General features: G+C 37.7%; 1 long non-coding RNA gene across 2 annotated transcripts in view; it reads left to right on the top strand.

The window, feature by feature from the left end:
- Positions 1-18,892, top strand: part of LOC124157858 — a 185,738-nt gene that overhangs the window by 60,140 nt on the left and 106,706 nt on the right. For both annotated transcript variants that reach the window (XR_006864660.1, XR_006864661.1), the window contains exon 3: positions 4,368-4,426. This is a non-coding gene — a long non-coding RNA (uncharacterized LOC124157858). The remainder of the gene's footprint in view (positions 1-4,367; positions 4,427-18,892) is intronic.

Here is an 18,892-nt window from a genome sequence, read left to right as displayed (position 1 = left end):
CCTTGAGAAGGGATTTATTTTTAACTTCACATTCTTGGAGGAGCTTATTCAACTTGGTGTAAATTGGAATAGAACGTGCCTCACACGTGAGTGAAGTGAGAGGGTCGACAAATCACAGATCAAACTGCGCAAAAATCATAAAATTTACTTTATATGACTTTTAAAAGTCGATAGTACTATCAAAACTCAGTCTGAATTCCCTCTGCTTAGGGAGATAACCAATGGTATATCGAAGTGTTCTCTACCTATGGTTCCTTCTGTTGACTTACGACGTTTTTAGCTATTAAGAAATTAGACAGTCTAATACTGAATGATCTATGTTCTCATTACTTATTTGCGTTTAGGTAAGTTGTTGTGAGCAGCTGTCCTCATTCTTATCTCCTTAGGTATGACCGGGAGAATACGCAAGCATTTTAAAATTTTGAGAGTACACTGACAAAATTTATTTAATAGGATCATAGCATATTTTTATAAAAATTTTTTGCATATCATCTTCGCATAGTCGCATAAAATTAAATTATTTCACCATACTTCTATAGAAGTTAAGGGTCAATTTATGTTTTTTCACTTGCCAGAGAGTAGGCCTTACAGTGAATTAAAGAAGGTAGTGCTGGAAGGAAAGGGAGGCTCCCAGCTCACTTCTTGAATACTCCATGAAAACCTACCTTCATCGGTAGAATAATAATAAAATATTGCCTTGCCTTTCACATACCTCAAGACATTTCTGGTACTTAATTTTCGCGCTTCATGCAAGTAAAACTGTAGTAAATGGTAGGTAAGAAGAGAGAGCATCAATGTTAGATAGGGAGGAGACTGGAGGTGTGGATGGAGCGAGTTTTGAGTGGGGAGGGGTTGTTGGAAACAGTGTTGTAGGGTAGAACGTTGTGTAAGCGAGGGATAGAAAGGAAGAAAATAGGTTTATTTTTTTTAAATGGAAGGGAGTAGACTTTATCGTGAATTGAAGAGGGAAGTCAATAAGGGAAGGGAGAATGCTAGATTATTTCTTAAATACTCCATGGAAACCTATCTTTATAGGTAGAACACACTTATAATAATTATGCAGGTAAATTCCATGTCCTCCCAGAATGTTCTATACAACCGTGTAAAGAAAGTGAAAAAGCCATGCGTCATTAAAGGACCGGTCGAGCTAGAGTGACGCGTCCTCATAAGAGTAAACCCTATGGCGAGGAGTGTTGGAGTGGCTCGTATGGGGAAGGAGGATCGGAGAGAGGTGGGGAGGTTGAGAGATGCCCAAATGAAAAAATAAAACTCAGGAAGGCGTTTCGGCGAATTGCATTGATTTTTCTCAATCCCAGCCCGTATATTTTTCTCCTCCCACCCCACCTTCCCCCGCATATACATATATCGAAGCGCGGCGCACAATTCGAGACGATATTTATATTTATTTTTTTTCCGCTCCCCCTCCCTCCGTTTTTTTTATTCATATTTTTCCCGCATGAGATGTGTGTAGTAGGGGAGGGAGATGAGTTTTCTACGGCGAAAGGGAAGGGCAGGGGGGGGGGGGAGAGAGGACGCTGCTTTGACGTTGAATAACGAGCGTCGCTGAGCCAGAAGAGGGGAGGGGTTCAGGGTGGAGGAAGGGTTTGAAGCGGGAGTCGAACCGGGGAAGGGCCAACATGGTGCTTGGCGAGGAGAATTCCGGACGTCACGAACACACATGGGGTGAAATACCCCTCCTCCTTACACGTGATTTTTTTGCTGGGTAAGGTTCGCACTGGGTTCGTACTGATGGCATCCAGACCTGTTTCGTACAATAGTACCCCTTAAATTTTCTAGAAAATTCGAAAGGAAATGATAAATACTTTATGGTATACCATGCGTTGTACCTGCCAAAGAACTATTGAGGGGGTGAGAAGCTAAGGGGTACAAGTGATTTCCTTTTCTGAACAGAGTTAGGAACAGAAATTAGGCAAAGAAAACAAACAATATCAATTACATATTTAGTGATGGATTTGATTATCCACTGGAAGTCAGCACAGAACGGACTCACTCGTATCGTTGGCCACGAAGTATTTGTATTTTTTTATCAATTTCCGTTCCTAGCTGTGTTTAGAAAGACAATAACTTGTACCCTTGGCTTCTCAAGTAATCGATTCAAATTATGTGCGAAAATTCCACAGCGAAAAAAATCATTCACTTTGGCTGGGGTTTGAACCCAGCCCTCCCGATCCGCGATCGTGTGCCTTAGCCAGTTAAGATACCGAGGAGTCATTCCCCTCTGTGGAAATCTGTTATCACCTTGTTATCACTGTACCAAAGTAATCACCATGGCGAGTCCCGGAAAACTTAAATTAATCCTAAATATTATTTGTATAAACTACTAAAGATAACACAACATAAAATTTAGTTTTTCGCGGTATCTTCTATCATTAGCTAATGCAAATTATCAAACTTCTGGGTGAGGTTAATTCTATGTTTATACTTATGGCTTTGAGTCCCACAGTTTTCAAGTCCCTGAAATTTCAAGATAAATAGTTTTTTTAACTACCTTGCGTCATTATCACCTAAAGAGAATCTGAAGGGTATTTAGTAATTTCCGTGAAAATTGATTTCGAAAACCTTGAAAAAATTAATGCCTCCAACTTAAATTTTTCTCTGACTTTACTCATAAGTATCATCAAAGTTTAACGAGTTTTTATGACCGTCTTCGGCGAAGGATGGGAAAAGTTTGAATTTTATTCATGATAAAATTGAAGAATGGACAAAAACCTATTTCCAGAACCACCATTATGTCTTTGCCTCTGACTAAAACTACTCCATCAAACTTCTGTGATGCTGTTGAGTACTTTAATACCATTGCTGAAGTCAATTTTTTCCCCAATTAATAATTGTGCAAAACTTAACGCAAGCTATGTAGAATGATAGACCTTTTTTACTAGATAAGCGAACGGCTATTGTGAATATTAGTAGTCAGCAAGAGAAGATATTACGCTTTCTCTATGTTAGTTATAATGTTTCTAAAAAGGCACTATTTAGGCTCTCCGCTTAATGTAGTCCTTACGAAAAGTAGATATTAAGAAGAAACTTTCAAATAAAATCCTTAACGGATGTGTGTCTATTTCCGGAAATAACCGAATTACATACATCGATTTTTTTATTCAGTTGAAATATTTGTTGCCAATAATGCAATAGCTAGGTAAAAAACACAATTTTAATGTCAGAGTAATTTCTCAAAATACTCTCAAAAAGTAGCTTTATTTTCTGTCAAGTGGAGCCGTATATGTTGACGTCGATTCAAACGCAGTTATTCACACCTCCCAAAGTTTTACGGAAGCAAGGGCTCGTCTATCTTCCGAAAAACCGTGTTCCCTCGCTTACTGAATCCAATTATGATCCTAGCCACTCAGCATCGTGTTGGAGCGGGATTGTGAACCGCTTAACCTCTAGAAAGAGTCATAACACCCTAAGCTTGGCGTAGAGGCGCAAACACTTTTATTTGATTTAGTATTTCGAAGAAGAAAGCAGACAAAATCATTCGATAGTAAAGCATGGTAGGAATGAGAGGTACATGACTTCCTTTAAAGCTGTTCAGTTTATGAACTGAGTTTCTTATGATAAAGAAAATCATTTTGTTCGGATATTAATATTGTTCTTTCTTGAGTCTTAATATGCTTAGTAATTGGATTATTATACCATCAAATGAATGATGTAGCGAATTTTTTTTAGTTTTCCGTAATCAAAATACATGCTCTTAATATAAGGGTGGTAAGGATTGCATACTGCAAAATTATAGCGTCGTATCTATTTCAGAAACATGCTTGCACTCGGCCAATATTTATGCGCTTCATGCTGTGAGATCGTAAGACTATTTTTACAGTCTAATGTAACACAACTTCTTCTTTCAAAGTGTTTTAAATTACAATGCATAAATATATTTCATGGGAAAGAGACAGAAAAATCAAATTTTTATGATGACATTAGCATATATTGCAGGGAATTGTTAGAAGGAATACCAATTTTTCATGGATCGCTTTGCTTGAATTAGAAAATCATAAATATATGAGATATATAGGTGCTGGAATTGGTTGATTTATATGCTAAAACAATTTCACATCTGTAGGTATTCTAAAATTAGTAAAATACTTTGCCGTATTCATATTCCCCTTCCCTTGGAATCTCCTCCTTCACCATTAGGTCTGTCTAAATGCTGCCTTCGTGTTGGTTGATAACCACATTATGACTCATTTTTCCTCCGAGTTTATGACTTTCTGCATGATATTCTTGTGCATTACCTTTATGATTGAATTTTATATTGCTGAGACTAGCAGTGTATTTATGCAGAGTAACAGAAAATTCTCTATTCGAAAACTATTCAAAGTATTAACAATTTTTATTTTTCATTTCAGATATCTCCTTATCATCAAATATCTCCTAGGACGCTAATTCTTCTAGACAGAGAAAAACGGTAAGTGCATGTTCTCACCATTAAATTTAATTTATATATTCATAATTTTGCATGTATTTACCTCTTATTGTTTGGTATTAACCTTGACGTGAGCCTAACTCCTGAAATTTCTGTCATGGCCCAGTCCTGTCCACAAAAAGAGTTGTATATCACCTTCATAGTGTTCTTGAGACATAACTTAATGGTCGACAAGCGTTGTACGGTACGCAATGCACTTGTGGAAAAGTCCCATTTATTTTTCGTTAACTGAAAATATCTTCTATATCTGCTTTTTTTAAAGATAGATTTTGTTATTTTACTGTGCGTTGGAAGTTTTTTAATATTTCAGTATCACTAGCAAGTCACAGTATTTCTTCCCTTTTACAGAACTACTATTTGTAAATTAATCACAATTACAGTTTCTTGCGCTCGTGTTGCGTGAGAGCAGCCATTGATTTTAAGTTTTCAAGTCACAAAATTATGACTTTTTCATCCAAGGATGAAATAAAAAGTACAAATTTAAGTGAGAAATTCAGTATTTACTAGGCCATAAGAATGAGAAGTACTCACTCCATCAAAGGTAAGAAACTATAAGTGGCATGTTTTAACAAATCTCAATATTCCCGTCTGCATTGTGTGTATGCTCGTTTCCTTTCTCAAATTTCTGAACTCTTTCTTCACATAAACTCGGAACTCATTGTTATTTAACTTTTTGGAAATAATGGATTTCATATATTTTCCTCTTTTTTACTAAATATTAGTTCATTCAAATTATGACTGTATAGTGGTAGTATTTACACCCCGACGTTCACAATCTAAAACACCTTTCATTCAATATGAGTATTTCATCTGATCGTCATTCATACTTTTTTAATTTGAGCTAAAAACTGAAGGAAACACGATTTCAGCATGTATTCAACAAAACTACACAATGAAAGTCGTAAACATCCCGCTCATTATGTCTTTTCTATTCCGTAAGCAATATTGGTATAGTATGTGATACGTTAAGAATAAAAACACTCCAGCGTTTTCTAAGCTTTTGAAATTAATTCAACATTGTGTATTTGATAACAAAACCTTATCGAAATAATCCGTTTTACTTTTACTGCTATGAAAATAGATAACGGAAAAAGTTACAGCTTTGTAACGTTCGGTATTACTTAGAGTTACAAATAATGAAGACTAACATACAAATTTTGAAGTAGCAGTGTTATAGATACCATTCTCAGAAAGGTCATGCTTTCGATGATCGAAGATTCGATCACCTTGCAGCTTTTTTCTTTGCTTTTAAAGCCTTAAGTTATATGTAAGAATGAAACGATATAATTAATGAATCTCTGAAATTCCTACATCAAATCAATACAGTATGCAGTATACAAACAATACAATACTCACTAGATATGTAGTGAAATTATTTCTGACTGATTCAATGAGGTTTGTTAAAACTGAATATACCGCTTACCTCATGCCTTGTCTGAAACATTGTTTCCCGCGCTGTTTAATACATTACCCTCATCATCATTTCACCGCATTAGAATCGGACATCAGCCTCTTCAGTTTTCTCCTCAATTTTTTTCTCCCTTATATGCATTGTCAGGTGTTGATCAATTTTAAACGCCACCTTATATTTTATAAGTAAAGAGCTAATCCATAAATGAACGGCATAAGCCTCATTGTGCCTAAAAGATTATTTAAGTAGTTCGCATATTTTTTAAATTCCATTTTTGATTAATGACGTTGAGTTGACCAATACCTGATTCCTAGGAAATATTAAGCCCCCAAAATGTATTATATACCAGGTTTTTGATTGCAGCAATTCAACTCAATTTCACACCTACCAGATGTGAGTAAAAATGGCAATCAACTAATTCAGTGCTGAAATCTTGAGGAAACTTCATCACGTATATCCCTAATTGGCTACCTTGCTTTTAAATTTATTTGTTTCACAAGTTATTCGCAATTATTCACCTGAACTTTCACTTGAATAAATTAACGTTTCCATACGCATTCAAAGAATTGATTCTACTTTATCTACTCATGAACTTTCATTTAGTACGGGTTGCTAGATGCTATATTTAATGAATTTAAGGGAATATTACATTTACTGGGCTTACAGTGGCAGTTTTTAAACAATCGGAAACTTTTTAAATTGCGTTGAATATGGTGGTAAAAATAAAAAATTCCAGTGGATTTTAACTGCCGAGAAAACGATCATATATTTATTTATTCTCAGTTCATTATAATATATTTTTAGAGCATGTCGAATATAATTTCAATTAATCAATATGGAAGTAGTATAGTAAAAAATGATTTATTAGAGGATGTTCCATGTTCAGCAATAAAAATTAGTGATGGAGAGAAAAATTATTTTTTGCATTTATATGTCAGTTCCTTCTCCATTCTGAACTCTTAGCGACATCTTTTACGAACGGACCATTCGAACTTGAAATATATCTTAAAATTTAGTGGTCATGCCGTTTTGCAGTTGCATTTCGTCATCACACGTCTGAATTTCAGCACATGTAGTCCAAAAAATATATGCTATTTTTACGTATTGGATCACATCACTTTTCCTTCAATCAAATTATTAGCCCAGAGAAATCAGTAGACTGACTGCTGCACTATATCCTCCCTTTCGTCTAAAAATTTGTCGATGAATTATTTAATCCTATTTTCTATTTTCCCCAGTTTTAAATGTCCTTCGCGGGAATAATATATCTTTCTCTATAATATTACTCCATGTAACCTCATGTAAACCCCCATTATTATTTTATTGCTAGAGATTAATCTTAATGTACTCTCACTAGAATGTCCAAAGTGTCTCTCGGTGTGATCATAGGTAACCATATCTCTTAGGATTTACCGCGAACGCTACATCTTCTACCGTTTTCAATTCTCCAAACAGTTCCTCTTTTAAGTTTTTGTCGGTTTAATTTTTCGGCATTCAGCCTGACGTCTAGAAGCATATGATTAAATATAAATCTATATTTATTAAAAAGTATTCGTGCCTCTGCGGCTTTTCAAAATCTCATTTATCTAAACTGTGTAAGACCACACGAACAATTTCATATCCTTTCTGCTTATTGGCAATTTTTAGCCCTGTTGATCTTACTGCAAACCACTCAAGAGACTATATGAATATAACCAATCGTTGTTTCAAGTAATTACAGGTAAAGCGTAAAAATTGGCGGAGTAAAACTACCAATGTTAACATGCATAATGAAGCAGAATTCGCTGATTTGCATTACTTTCCCAAATTAATGTTGTTTCAATTACAAATTTATTGCGTAAATGGCGTATTTTTGTATTCAAATTTGTAGTTCAATTTGGAGCTCGCAATTTTTTTGCGTTTAAATTAGCTTTCAGTAAGTTGCATGACTATTTTGTACGGCTTCATTTTTTTGGTCTCTTGTTTCACTATCTCTTCAATTCTTATGCTGATCCATTTCGGAATTTAAAATGGAAGTTGCGCTGTTCATTTTTTCCGGGTGTATTCAACTTCTCGTGCGCGTTTCTGCATGGGCAATGGAATATTTTACATATTTGATGCAACAAGGAAACAAAATCGCTTATAATCATAAATCTTGATTAATGTGATTCATTTCTCTCTTTCATTCATTGACATCTCGATTTGACTCTTCATTTTTACTACAGAGTATGCACTGTAGGAAAGAAGTAAAACGGTATTCCATAGCTTTTAATCCGTTATTCTTCTTCATATCTTTCCTGTAAAGGGAATTATTTGAACGATACAACCTCGACTTGTGACTTTCTTACTGTTTTTCTTATTTTGATTCTAGAGATTGTTTGGCTTAACTCGTTCAGACTTTTCCTCTAATGACATATACGGATTGTAGAAGCTATGATATAGCAATTAATGGCAAGTTTTGATAGCATATTACGTGCTGCACTTTGAGATAGCATTTTCATCTAGTCATTGCATTTTTAAGGAAAGGAGATAAAAAATTATAGAACATTGATTTTAGATTTAAATTGTTAAATCCAAATTTCTTATGAGAGTGATACAAATGAACCCAGAAACATTATTATTTCTAAATATCAATTTACGTAAAACGGTTTCACTCTATGCGCTTATGCCAACGGTCTTACTTACACTGTCACCTTCTTAGCTTATATGTCGAGTAGATTTTAGTGCACGTCAGAATGAGTGGCGACTCAGGCGGTTCTTTTCCATTCAGAGATCACTAATCGCGTTGATCCAATACAAAAGCCTCCGTCAAACTCATAGGTGTGACAGTCGCGTTTGCTGGACTGAACCGGTGGATTTGTAAGTTGCGACGCGACGTGAGCTTCCAGGGGGATAAGTATCGCGTAGAAGGCTCTTGAGAAATCTATTGCAAAAAAGCAAAACTTAAAGTAGCACTTAAATACATTCTTTGCCCTCACCCAATGTGATTGATTTCAGTACAGCTTTTAGAATGCAATTTTAAAAAACTATCGTGAAAATTACAAGATTCTTTCAAAATCTATGCTAGAAGCTTAAAAAATTTCCACTAGCTTTTAACTCTCTCATAATGTATGAATAAAATTATTGCAATAAATTAAGCATGAAATAATATTTTCAACAGAGCAATATTTAGGCTGGAGTAATTTTGCTGGTCGCTCTTCTTCCATAAATTCTATACATTTTGTATCGTGAGAATATGCACTATTTTAGCATGTTAAATTCTTTTGATTTCATTTGGTAAGTGCAAATATTTCACTTCTTGTGAATTATCTGACCCATTTTACTTATTTTTTTAGAGATGAGACTACGATGTGGATATATCTCCGACTTCATATAGTTAACATCTAATACGTATCTAATGTGGTAATAAACACATTGCACAAATATCTTATAACCGTCGTGTCGCGTCGTGTGTATAGTGGTTTTAATAGGTATACTTATCGTCATTAAGAGGCTACAAACGTATTTCAGTTAATATCATGCTCATCAAATTCCTAAGAATATTTAAGATGAATTTTTAAAGGCTATCAACTGGGCGATTTTCTTATTTTTATAGCCATGAAAATAGAGAGCTTTGCTTTCAAAATGTCCGTCTCCATCAACGACTTCATCCAGAGAACTCCAAAAAAATATAAGACAGCCATTCACCCTCAAAAAGACGCTTACAGTAACTGGAAGATAAATACTATTTTCGAGACGATATCCGTCATTTATCTATAGTACGTCATTAAAGTCGGTCGCTGAAGGATAAGTTCTCCGAGAAAGACCAAGATAAGAACTTGAATCGTACCAAGCAGCAGACTTGGGATAGAAAGAATTGCAGGGCCATCGTATTTTAACCTTTTTTTAAATGCAATGCATTTAATTAACGAAGAGGCGAAAGTTTAAGTGTGTGTTTCCGTTAAGTCATGGAGATACTTTGTACATGCAAGCGATCTTTTTTAAATTTTTACTGAGTATATATTTCATCTCCTCACGGCTGTTATGTTCTTGGCCGCTGGCCATAAAAATTCCCGTGGTCGTCAAATAAATGAGTAGCAAACATTTAAGTTTGTTACACTTAAATGAATGATGGAAATTTTCTCGAAGAAATCATACATTTTATATATCACTTATGGATATTTTTATATTCATTTAATTTTCTCAAAGGGCCAATTACCTTGAATAGCGGAGTCATCGACTCGCGAAACTATTTGAAAACGACTTCAAACCTTGGTCTGCACCAATGGTTCATATATGTTTTTCTTTCCATCGTGTTGGAGAAATGTCAGCATGTCAATAATTTCATAAACATTTTTCCCTAATTAAATTATCAAGGTGTTAACACTCTTGGCAAGGAATGGAAAAATCACGTTCGAATTCGAGGATAAATCAGTCTTTAGACAATAAAGAAAAATTTTAATGCTTTACCGTCCCTTTGGATGGATAAATTCCACAATATCAACCATACTGTAAGACTTTTTTTACATTAATTAAATTTTTTAAAACTTTAATATCCATGACCAGCTTGCTCGAGGAATTCAAGGAACGCATCCTTCTACACACCTAGATCTATTGGTAAGGATGTTATGAAAATTCAATTTTGTATCTCTACCACTTGTGATGGAAAATTTACATATGGTCAACGATGTTGCATATCAGTTCTTTTTGCAGACAGGATTCCTAGGAGGATAGATCCCCTTGACTGATGGCCATTAGGATCTCGGTAGAAATTGGGCCACAAATCTGGTTCTACAAAAAATTCTATTTGCTTGCTTCAGTTCCTCATGCTAGAAACAACTTTACTGTGATTAATTTCTTCGTATGTGACTATTTATAGGATTTATACTCTAAACTACCGAGGGAAAAATTCTAAGCTAATTCTAACTAAATTAAAGTATCGGATCGTGTAGCTTTGTTGTACAGATGAATTTGCTTTTATATTTTACAAGCACGTTTCAGTTTGCCATGGCGGATGTTCTTAATAAGTTAACTGTGCTTGGAACTTTTTATACAAGTTATTCCCTTAAAAGGCCCATGCCCTTAACTCACTAACGTAAGAATTTCATGGAATCCTCGGACTCATAGTTTGCCTTTGGGTAAATTATATACATTGAAATTCGATCCATGGATTTCTATTCCTCGTGATGGAGAAATATTGCAAACATAACTGAATGGAAGGTATTTTTATTAAGTGCGTCAATATCCTCTGAATATGCATCCGTGGCTTCCAAGCGTGAGGGACTCAGGGGAATCTGGTTTTCACTTACCCAACTTGCTTTCCTGGTGATGGAGAAATTTCACGAAGCCCGTATGTTATGCTTATTTCTGTGTATACATACTTAAATTCCTATAAAGCTGGTAAGTTGGCGAAGGAGTGAATCAGTACTGGCGTCACAAACAATACCTATCGTCTCCCAGACTGGAGTGTTAGAGTTTTTTTTCGTGCATGTTTAAAGTGAACTTTTGCAAAGTAAACTATGGGGTAGATATTTGACTGAATTGTTTGAATTATACTGAGAATCGTACCTTAGAGGATTAAGAGGACCTCAGTTAATAAACGTGAGAAAATCAGTAGACTCCAGGGTTCAAATCCGAATCTCCTGAAATGAGATGTATTGAGTTTCAGTGCGGAGTGATGGAAAAATTTTACGAAGTCGAGCATTGCATAGGTATTTTCGTTATATGCCCTTCATGGTCCTTTAAAGGTGTAGTAGGCTTGAAAGATGAACGAGACCAGTGTAAGTCGAGGATTGGACCGCTATCTTCCAGATCAAGAGCCAAGAATGCTTTCGCAACCTGGTGATAAAATAATAACACAAATTCGACCATTTGTTATACATTTTTTGCATTAGATAGATTTACTTAAATAGCAAATCCTCTTGACTCGCGAACGCGATTGAATGAATTGAACGAGGGATTCGAACCCAAGTCTCCAGGACTGGGATCTAAGTCAATTTTTCCATATCTAATATTAGTGTATTTCAAAAATTGGCCAAGATTAAGGTACGTTTGTCGCATCTATACAATTAATATGAGGCGTAATGCCTCAACTTGCGAACATAGGATAGGAAAACAGTCGAACACAGGCACCAAACCCGAAACCTCCGCATCAAGAACCGGGGACGAAAGCATTTACCCTCTCGGCAGGACCCGGGGGTGCGGCCGGGCGACCGAAAGCCGCGACCCCCCGGTTCGCAAACACACATGTGCCGCGCTGCAGGCCACAGCCTCCGGCGGCGGGCGCAGTGGAGGGGGGAATCGTAGGTGGGCGGTCGCCCTCCGCGGTGGGTGGGCCCCGACGGATCGCATTTATCGGTGCCCCGCCCTCCGAGCGACACATTCGCCTCCCCCGGGAGTCGAACGCGGGACCGCGGCTCGGACCCCCTCTTCTCTCCCCCCGCGCCACGCCCCCTCTCGCCCGGAGACCGTAATGGAGGCCGCCCCGCTCTGCTCCCGGGTTGGCTGCCCGCCCCCCGCTCCCCCTATGGGGGCCACGGCGTGGGAGGGGCAAAACTGCAAGCCGACGGGGTGGGGCCCATAATAACTGAAGGGGTGCATATGTGTGAGTAGTTGACGAGTGGGTACGGAGTCGCGGGATATATGTTCGGGTGTGCAGGGCTGCACCACTCTTCTCTCCCGGGTGCAGAAGAGAAGGCGGAGCGGATGACAAGAGGGGGGTGCAGGATGAAAGTGCAGATGAAAAAGGGTGGTAATGGGAGGGGAAATGCAGGGTTAAAAAAAAATTCTCTCAGTGACCGTTGTTATTCTTTTTATTTCGTCATCGACAATGTAAATGGCGAGTGGGAGGGACCGGGGTGCATTCGAATCGTGGTGGTGGTGGTGGGAGTTAAAATGAAAGTGATGGAGGAGTTGGGGGAGCGCGTAATATTTACTTGCAGAGTGGAGGGGGAGGAGAGTGTGAGGGAACGAGGCAGAATTCATGATATAGCCATATAGATAGATATATAACCGGATTTATTGGACATGGTTTTGAGGCTTTCAAAAAAAATCTTGAAAAACCCCATCCCTTTCGTTCGTTTCATCATTGATGAAGCATAAATATGAGCGAAAAACAGAGTGTGACGGTATATTTTTTTCGCCGCCCAGATCATAAACATAAACTATTAATATGAGAGTGTCTGTGACGGGTTCATTTTTTTTAACCTCTTCCTTCGACCACCACTCGCGCGAGTAATGGAGGTTGACTTCGCTGACAGCGTGTGAAGGATGAGCCTAATAGGGGAACGATGTAACGGATTCGCACTGCATCCGAAATACTTCGTTTTTTCCTCTGTTTCGGTGAAGGACTCGGATCTGAGAAAATTTATGGATAGTGCATGAATGTGACGTGAGAGAGCGGAAGGATTGCTGGCAAAAGCTTTGAAGTGCATCTCATTTCTGATCTCTTGCGCGCCAAACAGAGATTGGAGTTGCATTTATACACGTGGAGAATGTCGAACGTCAAGAGTCGTAAAGACGTCCGAGGTTTCCATTGAAATCGAGAGTCTATTTCGAAATCATTCCTAGAGGACAAGCTTTGTAAATAAACCAATAGTCTGACGAGGCTTTTTTTTTCTGTGTTATTGCTGCAGGTCCATCCATCACCTGGTAAACTGAAGAGTTATTTATCACTCAACCGAATGCTGCAAACACAGATCCGCACTGCGGCTGGAAGAACTTTTTTCACGGAATCGTAGGGTTCTTTTTAGATTCAACATAGTCGCGCATGGATCCAAGATTTCGTTAGTTTCAGCGCAGTTTTGTTTGTAATTCCAATCCGATCACCTCAATTTCAGCTATAAATCCATTTCAATATTTATTTTTTACTATTGTCTATTACCCCTTCATGTTGCTATTCTTTTAATTGTGTCCTCAAGTTCCGAGTTGCGATGAAAACATCTGCCCACTGCACCCATATGAATTGTATCGCGGGAGGTTTATTGATGGAAAGGAAATAGCTACCGTTCTTAGCATCCGTCTAATTTTGTATCTTTATGCAATCAAACGATGTTTCCGTGAGATTCTATCGCTATAGTAGATTAATTAACATCGATATTTGTAATTTGTATCCGCTTATAATCTCCCAAAAATTAGTTAAAATATGGGTGTAAAAATGTCGTGTTTTAAAAGCATCCATTATCATTACTATTTACCGTTTGGAAGCATTAAAATTTTATGAATATTATTAGAATTGGATACTGTAGCTTAAAGTAATGAAAAATAATAATAGTAATATAACGATTGCAAATACGTTAGTGAATGGGCTAATGCACGAGTAAATTATTCTTATTCTCTTGTACTCTCTATTCTCTTAAAATTTCAAATAGGATGTTTAATTATTTACCAATCTCCAATGCTCCCAATACCAAAATTTATTTAATCTATGTAGATGAATTTGCGCACTTAATTATGGGCATGTAATCTCATGATATAATGTCTTCCAACTCAATAGCATAGGAAATTAATATAAGGTTGACTTTTCCTGTGTGGATGAGGTTGTTTATTCATTTGTGTGTATTAGAATATACAAGGAAATCCATTTATTCGTTCTCCTTTTATTATAAATATTCCTTAATCGAATATAAATTATTTTTTTGTAAAACATAATTTTCGCTAACCCTTTCACAGCCAAACCTAGACGTGCCTCAGTTTGTACAAATAGATACTTTCATGTGGTAAACAAAAAGCTTCTTCATCAGTAATACTTAAAATATTTCTAACTATTTTGTATTATTTGAGAGGAATAATATCATTTGTATCAGATAGACACCTAGTAATTAATGTTTGAAAACTTTGGCTAACATTAAAGATTTAGTCAGAAATGGAGCTTCAAACAATGACTTGTAATACCGAGCTACCGATCTGAAAATTAACTGCCGACAACAGATAGCATGCTGGAATATGAGACGTGTCTGCTATAATTCTCCGCAGTTGTCACCGGTAGTCATAGATGCGTGAGAAACAAGACGTACTAAGCATCATGCAGTTGATCACTTTATCTACGCCGGTGGTACTTGGCAGGTACTAGAAACTGCGAAACGAATTCATCTCAGGTACACCTCCAGTAAACATTGATATATTTCATCTCCTTTGACTTAAACAAACGTCCCGTGCTATGTTAACGAATGTATGTGATCTCATAGAGATTGCATCCCTCCTACCTCTTCCTTCCATTGGAACAAGTAGTTTGATTAATGGGAGAGCAATTACGATATCTAATACAACATTTTCCTGAAATTCTCTGCAGGCAGGTAGCTCAATAAATTTCGGTAGGATTTTTTAGCTCTTGCCTTTGAAAATAAAATTATAGCCCAGCTAAGCGGTTTTTAATTAATTGATAGAAATATGGAAGGCATCTCACATATTTTCAAAAATATTTACACTTTTATCCTCCATTGAAAATACAGTTAAATTATTGATGGTTAGAATAAACATACTCTATCAAGTAATATAACACCTTCGTCTAGTTTCACAGTTACAGATAGAGAATTATCACAGACCGACGAGGCTTTGGGAAAGAGTCACGTAGGCTGAATAAATGTAGCCAGCATGGACTGGGAAGAATTTTTCTCAATCCATTTCACGATAGTTCAAGCCCTACTGAACTGCGATAGTCTTCTCTCTTGAGGTCGAACCCCTAGCGAAGATTGAAGAGATAAGACCAATTAAAACTGGGATCTGATACTCGGAGTGGGAGCGTTCGTTTACTTAAGCTCAGTTTGGGTCGGAAAAGATTGAGCTAGAAATTTAGTCACGAAAAATCGTGATGAAAGATAATGACTACCTTACTGGCTCAAATAAACCAATTCAACAGTGGTCGAAAAAATGGAACTTTGAAGAACAAGGCTTGTTATTATAATGTTGTCAATATATTTTTCCTAATTTTGAGTTCATCTCGTCACAATTTTTCTCACAAAAACTGATAAAAATAGTTAACATAGCATTTTCATTTTAGCTGCCACCAATTTCATGGTCCCGTAGAATTCTTTTCCTCAGTAACTGCAAAAGAGAAAATAAACCGGCATCATAGAGACAATGTCCTTGTTAATAAACTTGCTATCTTCTTTGTCCAAATTATTCATAATATCACTCTGCTTTTAAACAACTGCCTGTTTTATATTATGACTAATGTTTTTTCCAACGAATGACTATCAAATATGAGCCTAATATTGGACATATCATTTTATTTTCTCTCTATCTTTAGAATTTTTTTTTCCCAGGCAGTGCGAATGGGTCCGTTTCCTGCCTCAAATCAGCATCTATCGCGTGCCACAAGGCACCCATGACATTCCACCCAATGGCCGATATTAGACGATTGTACCCAATGGCAGATAATAGAATATTCATGATGATCCACAATAACTGGGGATTACCAAAAAAAAGTATCTATGCACGAGGCAATAGTTACCCCACGGCTTTGTTGTCGGGATTTGGTCAGACCTGTGCCAAGCGCGTGCAATAGCTCGCCCTGAATAAAAGTCAGGTATTTTAGAACCACTAACCACTTTTCGTAAATACAACAAAGAACAGCAATCTATGCTTCATCGCAAAAAAGGGTGCCAGGCACTGCTAGATCGAATAGGCTACAGGTGGAACGGTGCATAGGAACGGAGGCCTAAGTAAGAATTCCGAGAGAAACAGGATTGAGCGTACCCCTCCTCCGATACAAATCAATGCGTTCCCTTAGCCTGGGCCAAGAAAAACCCGCCACTTGGTGATGATCGGGAGAGGAAAAATATATATACCATTCCGACGGTGCCGAAGCGATACTCCTAATAAAAAAGCGACAGTTAAAGACAAGAATGGGAAGGGATGGGGTGAGCTTTTCGAGTGATCGGATCGGATGCTTGTGGACAAAGCGAGTAGGGAGGGTGGGGGAAAAAGAAGAAGGGGAAGCCGCGAGGGATTCTGGGATTGTCGCACGCGGTCCTTTTCGTCATCATCGCGTACGAATGTGTGCGAGAGTGTGTTTGTGTGCGTGGCGAGGGAAACTTGATTTCTCGGTTGCCATTGAGATGGAATCCGAATGTGGTTTGCGGAGATTGTGTGCGTATATCCCTAAAAAAAAAGGGTTGACTTAGTGTAGGTTGGTTGGGCGTGCTGCTCATAGGGTCTTCAAAATGTTGTTATTACCATATTACCTAAGTGATGTCAAAAATGTTTCTCACAAGGTTAACATATTTTTTTGCAATTTTATTATGTTCCAATCAAAAGTATCGTTGAATACAAATGTATTTTACATAATTAGATCTAAAATTTGAAAGATTATTATTAAAATAAGTAATTGAAATTATAGCCAAATGTAAACCAGTGCAGCGGTTGAAAATTATTTAGTGGCAATGAAATTTAGAGCTTGGGCTTGAAATATTAAAAGACAGAGAGAGATTTTTCAAACTTTAAAACTATTACGGCCCTCTTTAAAAAGTCATCACAACCATTATTTCTCAGCTAGAGGATCATTTCGCCCTTAGTTCTCTTTAGCGATGATTGCAAAAAAAGACGGAGGAGATAATGATAAAGGTCGCCTATGGCTCACCGTTATTTGGGTGATACCTTCATTGAGAGGACAGTGGTGAATAGCCTATGAATTAAATAATAATTTAATGATGAAATGTAATGAATAAAAATAATTTAATGGGCTTGCCAGTGCGCTAACTAAGGCCAGAGAGTTATTTCATCAAGGGTTGTATTTTCAATGATGGTTGACTTTTTCCAGATCTCTCGCCATTACAATGAGCGTATTCATGGTGCAGTTTTGGTTTCTTATCCGATTACTCATTCCAGTATGAGAACAATTTCGTTAAAATTGTGCTTCTTTTAATAAAGTAGAGACCATTCGATAGAAATATTCTAGAAATATAAACTTATATAATAATGAAACCATCAGTAATGCCATGTAAATTTTTATCAAGCACCTTTGATAGTTGCTATGAAAAATTTCTTTCAAAAAGCATTGCATTTATAAAATGTCTTTCATCTGATTGCAATATAAGTTCTCCCAAAACGTAGCTTATGAATTCCCAAAAGCTATTAACCATACGCCGCAAGGTGGAATTGGGCGTTAGGGATAAAATATAGGTGTAAGTATACTATGGATGGGAACACGGTATTTCAGTAGTGAAAGTGTGAACTCGTAGGTCATCGTGAGTTGTACGGAATTCCCCGCACCTGAGCATCGCGGACACATGAGGAACACACTTTACGAGAGTGTTGGATGAAGGGGTGCAACGAGAGGACACCGAACTCCGATACCCTCACACATTTTTCCTCGCTCTTCTTACCCGTCCGGCAATAAATCATATCCTCGAGAGAGAGAAGAATCTCTTTTCACGGCGAATATTCATCCCGCTCTGCGGCCGCCCCGCCGCGCTCAAGTCTTTTGACGCCGCGACGCCCAGTTGCGCTTCCTCAATACGCTTATTCCCCATCCAGATGACCGATGCCCCATCCTCTCAATGCTGCCCTACCCTCTCCACGTGTGTGTCTCTCTCTCGGGAGAAGGAACGAAACGAATTTTAATTCCCACCGAATGGGTATGCCTCTTCACCTCCTTCTCTCGCGCGGCACATGAAATATGCCGCACGCATACTTGTGCGTATATGTATAATATATATTTCTCTCTCTCTCGCTCGCGATCGAAGGCTCTTCGCAAATCTTTGCTCATCATCATTGTTCGATTTATCGGGGGATAGGAGAGAACCTGCTCCGATCCAACTCACCCCCTCGCCATGGAAACCAGTTGCATTTTTTTATTCCTCCCCCCCCCCCTTCCCTTCGCCGAACTCTTCATTGTCACCCCGCGAGAGATACATCTTTCTCTTTGCGATTTGCGCGGCGAAAGGGATGCCGGGAGATAAAAAACGGCGTAGAGAGAAAGGGAGATTGTCGCAAAGTGTACTCAATTAACTCAAATCCGGTCGTTTAAGTCTGGACCATTTACTTTCCCGCTTCTAACGCTTCGTACCCTGTGCATACATTAAAAGCGTGCGTATTATAGGTATAGCACCCGTTTGCTTTTTTTATGAGAGCCCGGTATC

Source organism: Ischnura elegans, chromosome 4 (assembly GCF_921293095.1).
Source record: "Ischnura elegans chromosome 4, ioIscEleg1.1, whole genome shotgun sequence".
NCBI lineage: Eukaryota > Metazoa > Arthropoda > Insecta > Odonata > Coenagrionidae > Ischnura > Ischnura elegans.
This window is presented reverse-complemented; position numbering and strand designations above follow the sequence as displayed.